General features: G+C 47.3%; 1 protein-coding gene across 1 annotated transcript in view; it reads right to left on the bottom strand.

Annotated features, from left to right (window-relative positions):
• SLC71A1 (solute carrier family 71 member 1) overlaps nt 1–14,057 on the bottom strand; it is an 80,598-nt gene extending 66,541 nt beyond the window's left edge. The window contains exon 1 of the mRNA XM_075321011.1: nt 13,983–14,057. The gene's annotated coding sequence lies outside the window, so the exon portion shown is untranslated. The remainder of the gene's footprint in view (nt 1–13,982) is intronic.
• Between the last annotated feature and the right edge of the window lie 253 nt (nt 14,058–14,310).

The raw sequence follows: 14,310 nt of genomic DNA, 5'->3' as shown, positions 1-14,310 counted from the left end.
TGTTCGCCCGGCTACTGAGAGCGATCAGCTGATCACCCGGCGGCCGGCTACTGAGAGCGATCAGCTGATCACCTGGCGGCCGGCTACTGAGAGCGATCAGCTGATCACCCGGCGGCCGGCTACTGAGAGCGATCAGCTGATCACCCGGCGGCCGGCTAATGAGAGCGATCAGCTGATCACCCGGCGGCCGGCTAATGAGAGCGATCAGCTGATCGCTCTCATTTGCCGGTCGCCGGGAGATCAACTGTTCGCTCTCAAAAGCCAGCGGCCGCCTATTGTGAACGATCAGCTGATCGGTCACTCTCTCACGTTTTACAACGAAATCCGCTATATGACGACAATGAATTCTTATTCTTGTCATCTGTTATACAACGTATCAGTCACAAGCGTCAAGCAACGCATGTGACTGATGCAAAACAACGGAAATGTGAACTTAGCCTAAGGCTATGTGCGCACGTTGCGTACTTCACTGCAGAAATTTCTGCAGCGATCTGAAGAGCACACGTGTGCTTTAAATCGCTGCAGAAATGTCCGTAGTGAAAAAAAAAAAAGCCGATTTTATGCGCTCTGCCTGCAGCTCCTCTCATAGACAGAGCAGGGGCTGCTGGCAAAGCGCACGGAAGTAGTGACATGTCACTTCTTAGAACGCAGCGCTTCGGCAGTGAGAGCAGACCTGGTATCAATCGCAGGGGTACAGTGGCTGAACCCCCAAGATCACCATGACATAGAACACAAAAAGACGGAAAAAAACGCATATGAAATAACCTGCAAACGCAATAAAAATACGCGTTTTTCTGCTGCATTTTTCCTGCCAAAACATGCTTTTTTATGTGCAGAACAGAAGCACATAAAAAAAAGTAACATAGCCGTACAGTGTTTGCTTTAGTAAATACTTCTATTTCTCATAAAACAGCTATTCTAGCAGTGTTCCTCTCTTAGGCTATGTTCACACACTGCGTTTTTTACCCGCGTTTTTGGTGCATTTTTGCTGCAGAAATTTCTTGAGGAATTCTTGTAACCTTTCTGCAGACATTCCCCAGCAAAACCTATGGCAAAAAAATTTAGCTGTGCGCACACTGCGTTTTTTACTTAAGAAAATTCTTTCAGTAGATTTTCTTAAGAAAAAGAATGTGCATGTCACTACTTTTCTGCAGCCAACTGCAGTATTTCACGCCATTGACTGTAATGTAATCATGAAATCCCACAGGGAATAACGCAGGTAGCAAATTCTGTGCGGTTCATTGCGTTTTCCTGCGTTATTCCCGCTTATTTCACGTTTTTTGGGACATAATGCTCATCACTGCCCCGTGTTTTGCTGGGAAGTGATGTCATTATAACAGGAAGAGGAAGCGGAGCAGAGAGTAAACACACAGACACACATCAAACTCCCTGGACGCCGCATGGAAGCACTTCCGTGTGACCTCCGTTGGGTGCCCGTGCAGTCTGTGTCCCGCTCCTTGCCAGCCCCGTGGCTGCCTGCCCTGCAGTATCAACAGCTTCCACACACAGCACTGCAGTGCGTGCAGCTGTGAGGATGACGAGCGCTGCTGTCAGGAGGTTAGATGAGATCATTACCCGCTGTGACGATCTCCTGCTCTCCTGACGTCAGCGCTGTCACTGCCTTCTATGCCCGCCGCGTTCTCACGTCACGTCTCGCAGGCGGTGACGTCACGGGCTCCCGCGTGTCGCTGAGAACGCGGCAGGCAATGGAATTCAGTGACAGCGCTGACGTCAGGAGAGCAAGAGATCGTCACAGCAGGTAGTGATCTCATCTAACCTCCTGATGGCAGCGCTCGTCATCCCCTGCAGTGACCTGGGCTGACCTCATGATGTTAGCTCAGGTCACTGCACTACTCTCCCAGCCAATGGGGAACATTCTGTTCTTCATTGACTGGGACATTGACTATGGTATGGATCATCATTGGACCCCCTTATTGGATTACGAATTTTTTTGTTCTTTTCAATAAAATTGTGAAAGAGGGAATGTTTTGGGGAGTGTTTTTTCAAATAAAACTTTTTTTGTTGTCTATTTTTTATTTCTTACTGACTGGGTTGGTGATGTCAGGTATCTGATGGACGCGTGACATCCCTAACCCCAGGGCTTGATGCCAGGTGACATTACACATCTGGCATAAACGCCATATATTACCCCATTTGCCACCGCACCAGGGCACGGGATGAGCTGGGGTGAAGCACCAGGATTGGCACGTCTAATGAATGTGCCACTTCTGGGGCAGCTGAGGCCTGCTATTTTTAGGCTGGGGAGTGTCCAATAACGGTGGACCTACCTAGTCTGAGAATACCAGACCACAGCTGTCTGCTTTACCTTGGCTGGTGATCCAATTTGCGGGGGAAACCACGTTTTTTGTTTTAAATTATTTATTTAATGTAAAATAACAGCATGGGGTGCCCTCTGTTTAGGATTACCAGCCAAGGTAAAGCTACCACCTGTGGTTTGCAGGCCATCTGCTTTACCCTAGCTGGCTACAAAAGATAGGGGGGACCCCACGGCAGTTTTTTTTAAATTATTTTTTGGCTAAATACAAGGCTAAGCACCCTTTAGTGCCACATGAAAGTCACTAAAGGGTGCCAGCTTCGAATATGCAGGGGAGTAGGACATTATATAGGTCTTTCTCATCTATATCTATTCATCTATCCATCTTTCTATCTATCCATTATCTGTCTATCGATTATCTATTATCTATATTATTTATTGCTGTTAAAGCATTAAAAAACGCAGGGACCAACCGCACCAAAACGAGGTAAAAACGCATGCGTTTTTCGGTGCGTTAATTAACGCAGGTGCGCTAATCCTTCACTCAAGAAATTTCTTAAGAAATTTGAGAAAAATCTTTTTCTAGTGTGAACATAGCCTTAAGCTATGTGCACATGCTGAGTATTTGGTGTAGAAATTTTCTGCATTAAATCTGCACAGGCTGGCAGAAAAACACACTAAAAAAAAAAGATGCGTTTTGTGCCATGCGGTTTTCTTAAGTCAATGGGTGGAGGGGATTAAAAAAACGCACGCAAAAAAAACGCACGAACAATTGGCATGCTGCAGATTATTCTCTGCACCAAATCCGCAAGGAAAAAATAAGCAGCATGCACACCTAACTTCAGACTTGTCATTGACTTTGCCTGGCACAGCAAGACATGCAGATTTGTGACAAACGCATCAAAAATGAACACAGCCTTACTCCTCCAAGAAATGGATGAGGACGGGTAAAGCCCAGTTGCCTTTTCATTTATACATTTCCAGAAGGAAAAACTAGAGAAAATCTCAAATTCAGGAAAACGTGTTCCAGAGGTCTTAATTCAGGAAAAACTTTTCAGACGATACGGCTCCCCTCAGAGCTGCAATACGTGATTGACCGGAATCTCCCAGAGACTTTGGAAGGGTCGGACAAAAGATATCGTCGGACTAGTTAAGGGCATAAAAATTAAGTTTGAAAACTGCAAAAGTTAAAAAAAAAAAAAATAAAAATTGTCAAATGTTTAATATTTTCAGAAATAAACGCAAATTAGATCAACCAACATTTACCACTGACATGACGTACAATGTGTCACAAAAACAAAGTCTCAGAATCCCTGGGATATGTTGAAGAATTCCAGAGTAATCACCTGATAAAGTGACACTGGTCAGAACTGTTAGGCTATGTGTCCACGGTAGAATGTACCTGCGGATTTTTCTGCATGAAAATCCGCGACTTTCGCGGCAAATCCGCACCTTATTTTTGACGCGGATTACCGCGAATTTGCCGCCAATTTTTTTTTCCCCCATTCTATACCCAAAATCCGCACCAAAATCCGCAACAATAATTGACATGCTGCAGATTTTTCCGGATCAAAAATCCGCAGCATGGACACAGCATTTCCAAAATGCCATTGAAATGGCTTTGAAGTGCCGCTGCTGCAGATTTTCGGAAAATCCGCGGCAAAATCCGCAGCGTGGGCACATAGCCTAAAGATTTGGCCTGGTCAGGAAGGTGAAAACTGGCTAGAGAGTGAAGGACTTATCGGGGTGGTCCTCTGTACATCGATTGTCTGCTGTCACTATGTGACTGCAAACTGATGAATCCTCACGTCGCGCACACTGTAAGGATTCTCCCGTGTCAGAGCTAGGGACGGTGGCTACATGACCGCCAGTCCCAGGTCAGAAATCGGCGGATCCTCACAGTGCAGTGTGTGTGTAATGTGACGATTCATCAGTATGCAGTCATACAGTGACAGCAGACTTATCGGTGTAGACCGAACAATGGCTTTAAGTCTCCAGCTATGGTCCCTGGCAGGATCTTTTAACATTTTCCTCTGAAATGCTGGAGCGTATGGCCAGGATCTGATTCATTCTGCAAAACTGCATGAATCGGGTGACAGGTTCACTTTAAAGTGCTTGTTAAAAGGAATCTGCCAGGACAATTTTACTAATGAAGAAAAAACAAAAAGCCAGCACCAAATGTGCACTTCAGCACTAAACATTCCAAACTGTACTTATTATAAAGATTTTGAGATTTTTGGTAAAAAATTGCAATTTCTTGAGCTGCCTCGCCACGTCACGGCAAATCTCATTTGAGGCAGTCCTACACTAAAATATTTTTATAAAATGTGCCATACGGCCTCACATATGAATAGTAGAACTGCTCTTAGCAGCACTCACCTGGTCTATTTCAATCCCGTACCCATGACTGAGTCATGGCTGTGGGCGGGACAGGTCCAAGCAAATGCTGCATGAAGTAAATAGCCTGTGGACAAGGCCTGATGACTTAATGTGAACAGTCACCAACGCCAAAATCTAGACAGATGGAATACATCCCAAATTGGGGTGCATAGCAAGGTGTTTAGTGCCGCAGTGCACATTTGGTGCTGGCTTTTTGTTTTTTCTTCATTGAATTGGTGAGTGGTTGACCTCCACCTTGCTATGCACCCCAATTTGGGATGTATTCCATCTGTCTGGATTTTGGCGGTTGGTGACTGTTCACATTAAGTCATCAGGCTTTGTCCACAGGCTATTTACTTCATGCAGCATTTGCTTGGACCTGTCCCGCCCACAGCCATGACTCAATCATGGGTACGGGATTGAAATAGACCAGGTGAGTGCTGCTAAGAGCAGTTCTACTATTCATATGTGAGGCCGTATGGCACATTTTATAAAAATATTTTAGTGTAGGACTGCCTCAAATGAGATTTGCCGTGACGTGGCGAGGCAGCTCAAGAAATTGCAATTTTTTGCCAAAAATCTCAAAATTTTTAAAATAAGTACAGTTTGGAATGTTTAGTGCCGCAGTGCACATTTGGTGCTGGCTTTTTGTTTTTTCTTCAATTTTACTAATGAATCTAGTGGAAAGGCTTGGCTGCGTGCCCACGATCAGTTTTCACAGCGTTTTGGAGGCATTTTTAGACATGTTTCAGCTATGTCTAAAACGCTGCGATGTGCAGTACAAGCACAGTGGATGGGATTTCTAGACATCCCATGCCCACTGTGCTTGTTTTTTTCCCACAGCAAACACTGACCTGAGGTGCGGCTTCTCGAGCCACAGCATGTCAATTATTTGCTGTGGAGTTGCAAGAGTCCTCTGCAGGGAGAACAGAAGAGAGAGACCGCAACTGCCTGACCCTGGATCGGGGGCACGAGCAGCTGCTTTCTCCTGCGGGGGAGACTCGAGGTCCTGCAAGTCAGGAACTGCTACGCCCAAGATGTCGTGGAATAAAAATATACCTGTTTTGTAGTAATTTGATGTGTCGGCATTGACAAATTAAAGGGGTTTTCAGGTGTTAACTTGCGTTTTACTCATCTATCTGGGTTCTTCGCCCAGTCTCTACCCTGCTCCCAGTATCTTATATAGTTTGCAGTGCTGCCATTATTTCAGCAGCGCTGCAGCTCTGCCTCTTGTCGCTGCCACAAGCAGCTGAGCTCACATATTGGCTGCAGCTCTGTCCATGTGACGTCAGCACTGCAGCCCATAACAGGCAACAAAAGCAGCGGAGGAGACTCAAGGGGGCTTTACACGCAATGATATCACTAATGATATGTCGTCGGGGGTCACGGAATTCGTGACACACATCCGGCGTCATTAGCGACATCATTGCATGACAACATATGAGCGAGTGTTAACGATCAAAATTACTCACCTAATCGTTGATTCGTCATTGATTTCCCAAATATCGTCGTTGCTCGTTCTGGACGCAGGTTGTTCGTCGTTCCTGAGGCAGCACACATCACTACGTGTGACACCCCGCCCGGGAACAACGAACAACAACGTACCTGCGTCCTGCCGGCAACGAGGTGGGCGTGTCGTTAATGTGGCTGCTCTCTGCCCCTCCACTTCTATTGGCGGGCCGCTGTGACATCCCTGCGACGGTGAACGAACCTCCCCCTTAAAAAAAGCGGTTGTTCGCCGCCCACAGCGACGTCACTAGGAAAGTACGTGTGACGGGTACCTGCGATTTTGTCCGCCACAGGCAGCGATTTGCCCGTGACGCACAAACGACGGGGGCAGGTGCTTTCACAAGCGACATCACTAGCAATGTCGCTGCGTGTAAAGCAGCCTTCAGAACTGGAACTGGGGACAATAAAAAAAAAAAAAAGTTTTTTTACTCAAACAAAAAAAAAAAAACAAACAAAAAACTGAAGCAGAGGGACAGGGGGTTTTTGTGTTTAAAGGGAACCTGTCAGGTCCTATATGCGTTCTAAGGGTGTTGTGTGGCCTAGAAACCCCTTCCTACCCATCCCTGTGTTATAATAGTGTGTAATATGATTTTAAAAAAAAAAGTTTTATAACTTACATGTTCCCTATGTAAATAGGAGAGGGTCTAGTCCCCTGGGTGTTGCATTGCCCCATGGACCTTTGCATGCTTTCCAAGCTAACACGCCCCTGTGGGCGTGATACCATGGATTTACATGAGCGACGTGCGCTTGTGAAGCCGGCAAGTAAACACCCAGATATGAAGGCTGCGAGAACAGCAAGCGTGCACGCGCTGGATCTCCAGGACCTTTCTGTGGTATCACGACCCTGTGGGCGTGATACCACGGATTTACAGAAGCGACGTCACCGTCCGCTCCTGGAGATCCCGCGCGTGAGCGCTGGCCGTTCGCGCAGCCTTCATATTCGGGTGTTTACTTGCCGGCTTCACAAGCGCACTGAGCATGATCAGAAGAGTCCTGCGGTTCCAACCATGCGCAGAACGCGTCTAAAGCTGGCGAGTAAATACCCGGATATGATGGCTGCACAATTGGGGCGTGATACCACGGAAAGCATGCAAACGCCCACAGAACGATGCAACGCCGAGGGGACTAGACCCTCTCCTATTTAGATAGGGAACATGTAAGTTATAAAACGTTTTTTTAAAAAAATCATATTACACAATATTACAACACAGGGATGGTTAGGCCACACAGCACCCTGCTTGTAGGTTAGGACACTTATGGGACCTGACAGGTTCCCTTTAAAGCTTTCAAGCCAAATGCAAATTATCCTGAATGCAGATACCGCCGCAGTGCATTTTCTGGCTAATCTGCACATGGCTTCAAAGCCAAAGTCCTCAGTAATGGTACATAGAAGTACTAGAAGACAAAACACTGTGGTGCCCCGGTTTTCATTGAAATCGGTTATTGTTGGTTTAAGTTTTCATTGATTTTTTTTCCACTGAAAATTTGACTCTGTTTTCGTTGGTTGCCTCGGATTTTGTCGTTTTTTTGTCGGCATGACCAAGTGAAAAGGCTGCTAATTTTGAAACAACAAAGGGTGAGCCATGCATTCTCCTGCTCTAGGTGGCGTTGTGCGAGTATCACCCCGCTAATCAGTTTCAAAATGTATGTAACAATTGTAAGATAATGTATTTATTTGTTACATTAGTATTTTATATTCATTTTTTAATTGCTTTTAGTATTAACTATCTTTATTCTCTATAAAGTGTGTTTTTTTGCATGTATTTTAGAGTGTTTAAAACAAATTGCATTTACCGTACATTGATTCTTATGGAAACAATTGCCTCGGTTTTCATTGATTTCGTATTTCAAAGATTGTATTCTGACTGATCATCAACGAAAACCGAGGTATCACTGTATATATTTTTTTTTTTTAACTGAACTACGACCCTATACAGCCATATAACTAATCAGTAAAACTCTCCTGACAGAATCCCTTTAAGAAGCACATAAATATACAAGAAACTGTTCAATTTAGTGACAGATGGACACCAACTGCAGGAGGAAGAAATCAGTTGTAAAATACACAAAAATGCAGAATCCACATCTCTGCACAAGGCTTCGCATCCTGCATCCTCATCACACTTGATATCCGTTGCTGTGGTACAGATCTAGTGTCAGTTTCTATTTCTTTTATCACTAATCACGTTGATGTAAAAATATTGTTGCCAGTTATGCTGATGAGAACAGAGAATGACACCTGTAGCAAAATGTAAGGGGCTTTATAAGACACACATTTGGACAATGGCAGGAAATGGTATACAAGTCTAATTGACCCTATATTCACCAGTTCCAACCCCCGCTGCTGCTCCAGTGCTACCAGTTGGCCTTTGTTTACTCGGCTGTAGCAATAAAGTGATGTCTACACATCACATTTATATTACTCACTTATGTAGCACCATATTCCATAACCCTTTATACAGACGTGATCATCGTTATCCCTATTGGGGCTCACAGTCTAAATTTCTATAAAAGTCTTTGGAGAGTGGGAGGAAATCCGTGAAGCCGGGGGGAAACCCACGCAACATGGGGAGAACATACAAACTCTCAACACATGTTGTCCTTGGTGGGATTTGAACCAAGCTGTAAGACTACCACTGAGCCACCGTGATGTACACCATACCGCACTTCTGCTGCCACGTAAACAAAGGCTTGGGAAGGCTTAGCCTGCTTTCACACATTCGTTTTTGCTGTGCGGCACAATCCGGCTCTTTGCAGAAAAAACGCAACCGTTTTTTTTTTTTGCCGCCGGTTGCGTTTTTTCCGCATAGACTTTCATTAGTCCTGGATTGTAACGCATGGGCTTGCGTTCCGTCCATTTTTTGCTGGATGCGGCATATTTAGCCCATGCGGCGGCCGGATGGAACGTTGCCTGGCACGTTTTTTGTCCGGCAAAAAAAAACGCATAGCGCCGCATCAAGCCGACGTGGCGCTTTCTCCAATGCATGCCTATGGACGCCGGATGCGGCAAAAACCGCATCCGGCCGCCGCATGCGTTTTTTTGCACTGCGCATGCTCAGTAGCATGCCGCAACCGGCAAAAAACGGACGGGCCGCATGTAAGAACTTATGCAAAGGATGCGTTTTTTTCGCCGCATCCGTTGCATAGGTTTTAGAGCCGGATTTAGCCGCAGTGCTCAAACCGGATGTGTGAAAGCAGCCTAAACTGATGCGGTTACGTTCTTTTACAGTTTCACATTTTTTTGCCAACAGTCTGGTAGGGTTTCAGAAACTACGATCCCAAATGATCCATCAAACATGTCACATGCCAGGGCGACGTTGCAACCACTACAATGACAACCATTCCTCTGTATAGATCATCAATAAAAGAAGAGGTGGATGGACACCCGGCAGCCTCATAATCAGCTGTTACCGGCTGCCTACAGCAGTCTGGGAGGGCACTGGCTTAGGCTAAGTGCACACCAGTTTTTTGCCATCAGGCATGATCCAGCAAAAAAAGTGATGCGATGGATCCGGCAAAAAAACGGATCAGTCGCATCAGTTTTTTCCATCCGTTTCTTCCGTTTGTTGACGGATCCGTTTTGATACTGAGTATGCTTCCATTATAAAACACGCCATACGGCGCCGGTGCAATACGGTTTTTCGCCGGAGACAAAAAACGTTCACCTCAACGTTCCATCCGGCAGCCACACAAGCAAATTTTGCCGGATCCGGCGCTAATAGAAGTCTACGGGGGAAAAAATGCATCCGGCGTCAACAGACGCCGGATGCATTTTTTCATGTTTCTGCCGGATTGCACCTGATGGACAAAAACTGATGTGTGAACACAGCCTTAGCTATTACACTGAGCAGCCAGGCCCCTCAAGTCACACAAGAGGCACTGCTCTTGCACAAGCACAGCAAAGAGCGAGGTAACAGGGTTGAGCCTAGAATGTACGGGCTCCTTCCAGGTTAATGGGCATGATCAGCTTGGTAAGTGGGCGTGACTTGCTTGGCTGGTGGGTATGGCGATGTTTCCGCTTGTCTACCATAATCATACACTGTTAGCTTCGCTCCCCTGGCACCCCGCCCATAAGGGGGGGGGTCTCACCCCCAGACGCCCAATTCTATTATAAACAACTCCATGCCCACATAGACTTCGAAAATGTTTATTCCGTCTGGAGAACATCAGGCTGCATTTTAAACACGTCCACTATCATGTCTCAAATTACATCATACCTGGAAGGAGCCCATACATTCTAGCATCTATCAAGGTAACAGCCGGGACCAATACCAGGAGAGAAGTTACTTCTGGAGAAATACACGCGCCATACACGCACCTGTGCGCCAGTTATCTGCAGTCGCACCTGTGCATGGGGTATATATTCACGCACCTATGCGCCGATTACATGTACTCACACCTATGAATCGGGTATATATACACATACCTGTGCGCCGGTTACGTACACTCACACCTGTGCATGGGATATATATACACACACACACACACACACACACACCCCTGTGCGCCAGTTACATGCACTCACACCTGTACATGGTATATATGTACACACACACCCCTGTGCGCCAGTTACATGCACTCACACCTGTACAAGGTATATATGTACATACACACACCTGTGCGCCAGTTACGTGTACCTGTACATGGGATATATATATACACACACAGATGTGCGTTAGTTATGTGCACTCACACCTGTGCATGGGGTATATGTACATGCTCCTGTGCGCCGGGGTACATGTACTCGTACCTGTGCATGGGATATATATGTATACACACACAGCTGTGCGCCAGTTACGTGCACTCGCACCTGTACATGGGGTATATATATATATATACACACACACACACACACACACACACACACACACACACAGCTGTGCGCCAGTTACGTGCACTCGCACCTGTACGTGGGGTGGGTATATATATTTATATATACACACACAGCTGTGCGCCAGTTACATGCACTCGCACCTGTACATGGGGTATATATACACACACACAGCTGTGCGCCAGTTACGTGCACTCACACCTGTACGAGGGGTATATATACACACACACACAGCTGTGCGCCAGTTACATGCACTCGCACCTGTACATGGGGTATATATACACACACACAGCTGTGCGCCAGTTACATGCACTCGCACCTGTACATGGGGTATATATACACACACAGCTGTGCGCCAGTTACGTGCACTCGCACCTGTACATGGGGCATATATACACACACAGCTGTGTGCCAGTTACGTGTACTCGCACCTGTGCATGGGGTATATATACACACACAGCTGTGCGCTAGTTACGTGCACTCGCACCTGTGCATGGGGTATATATACACACACAGCTGTGCGCCGGGTTTGTATACTCGCACCTGTGCATGGGGTATATATACACACACACAGCTGTGTGCCAGTTACGTGCACTTGCACCTGTACATGGGGTATATATACACAAGCACAGCTGTGCGCCAGTTACGTGCACTCACACCTGTACATGGGGTATATATATATACACACACACAGCTGTGCGCCAGTTACGTGCACTCGCACCTGTACATGGGATATATATATATATATATATATATATATATATATATACACACACACACACACACACACACACAGCTGTGTGCCAGTTACGTGTACTCGCACCTGTACATGGGGTATATATATATACACACACAGCTGTGCGCCAGTTACGTGCACTTGCACGTGTACATGGGGTATATATACACACACACAGCTGTGCGCCAGTTACGTGCACTCACACCTGTACATGGGGTATATATATACACACACAGCTGTGTGCCAGTTACGTGCACTCGCACCTGTACATGGGATATATATATATATATATATATATATATATATATACACACACACAGCTGTGTGCCAGTTACGTGTACTCGCACCTGTACATGGGGTATATATATACACACACACAGCTGTGCGCCAGTTACGTGTACTCGCACCTGTGCATGGGGTATATATACACACACAGCTGTGCGCCAGTTACGTGTACTCGCACCTGTGCATGGGGTATATATATACACACACACAGCTGTGCGCCAGTTACGTGTACTCGCACCTGTGCATGGGGTATATATACACACACAGCTGTGTGCCAGTTACGTGTACTCGCACCTGTGCATGGGGTATATATACACACACACAGCTGTGTGCCAGTTACGTGTACTCGCACCTGTGCATGGGGTATATATATACACACACACAGCTGTGTGCCAGTTACGTGTACTCGCACCTGTGCATGGGGTATATACACACACACAGCTGTGTGCCAGTTACGTGTACTCGCACCTGTGCATGGGGTATATATATACACACACACAGCTGTGTGCCAGTTACGTGTACTCGCACCTGTACATGGGGTATATATATACACACACAGCTGTGCGCCAGTTACGTGCACTTGCACGTGTACATGGGGTATATATACACACACACAGCTGTGCGCCAGTTACGTGCAGTCACACCTGTACATGGGGTATATATATACACACACAGCTGTGCGCCAGTTACGTGCACTCGCACCTGTGCATGGGGTATATATACACACACAGCTGTGCGCCAGTTACGTGCACTCGCACCTGTGCATGGGGTATATATACACACACAGCTGTGCGCCAGTTACGTGTACTCGCACCTGTGGATGGGGTATATATACACACACAGCTGTGCGCCAGTTACGTGCACTCGCACCTGTGGATGGGGTATATATACACACACAGCTGTGCGCCAGTTACGTGCACTCGCACCTGTGCATGGGGTATATATACACACACAGCTGTGCGCCAGTTACGTGTACTCGCACCTGTGGATGGGGTATATATACACACACAGCTGTGCGCCAGTTACGTGTACTCGCACCTGTGCATGGGGTATATATATACACACACACAGCTGTGCGCCAGTTACGTGCACTCGCACCTGTGCATGGGGTATATATATACACACACACAGCTGTGCGCCAGTTACGTGCACTCACACCTGTGCATGGGGTATATATATACACACACAGCTGTGCGCTAGTTACGTGCACTCGCACCTGTACATGGGGTATATATACACACACAGCTGTGCGCTAGTTACGTGCACTCGCACCTGTACATGGGGTATATATATACACACACAGCTGTGCGCCAGTTACGTGTAATCACACCTGTACATGGGGTATATATATATACACACACACAGCTGTGTGTCAGTTACGTGTACTCGCACCTGTACATGGGGTATATATATACACACACAGCTGTGCGCCAGTTACGTGCACTCGCACCTGTGCATGGGGTATATATATATACACACACACAGCTGTGCGCCAGTTACGTGCACTCGCACCTGTACATGGGGTATATATACACACACAGCTGTGTGCCAGTTACGTGTACTCACACCTGTGCATGGGGTATATATATACACACACAGCTGTGTGCCAGTTACGTGTACTCGCACCTGTGGATGGGGTATATATACACACACAGCTGTGAGCCGATTATATATACACCTGTGTGTGAGGTATACATGCACCTGTGTGCCGGAGATACACAGCCCCGGTGCAGTCCGTACACGGCCGCAGGGTTGGGCAGGGCCTCAGGCTCGCACTGTACCAGCCGCCATACACTGAGCGCTTTCCCCGTAACAAGCCGTCCCTTCTCCCGCGCACGCCCCAGCTGTCACCGTGTCCGCCGCCATACTGCCCGCCCTCCTGTACGGACTCTCCTGCTCTCCCCTCCCAGCTCTTTCCCCCCGCACGGAGGCTGCACTGCCCGGGCCATTCTCCGCTCACAGCTCACCTGCCTCCCTCTCTTCTCGCCGTTCCTCTCACTCCGCGGCCATGTTGCGCACGCTCCACCTTCTCACGTCAAATCGCGCGACCCGCCCATTGGCTGACTCGGCGACCACGTGTGCTTCGCGTCAACATCCGCACCCGAGTCTGCGCACGTGAGGGGGCGGAGTTGCGCGGGCAGACGCATCAGCAGGGGCGGGGAGGTACGTCACTGCTCCGATCCCAGCGCGGGAAGAACTAGGGTATGCTGTCTGAGCGGATACAGGCGCGGATACTGCACAGCCGCGGATATGGCTGCGTAGACGCAGGGAGAAGCTGGGCCATTGCTGGGGGAT

Source organism: Anomaloglossus baeobatrachus, chromosome 8, assembly GCF_048569485.1.
Source record: "Anomaloglossus baeobatrachus isolate aAnoBae1 chromosome 8, aAnoBae1.hap1, whole genome shotgun sequence".
NCBI classification, from domain to species: domain Eukaryota; kingdom Metazoa; phylum Chordata; class Amphibia; order Anura; family Aromobatidae; genus Anomaloglossus; species Anomaloglossus baeobatrachus.
Note: the sequence above shows the minus strand (reverse complement) of the source record. Positions and strands in the feature narration are given on the sequence as shown.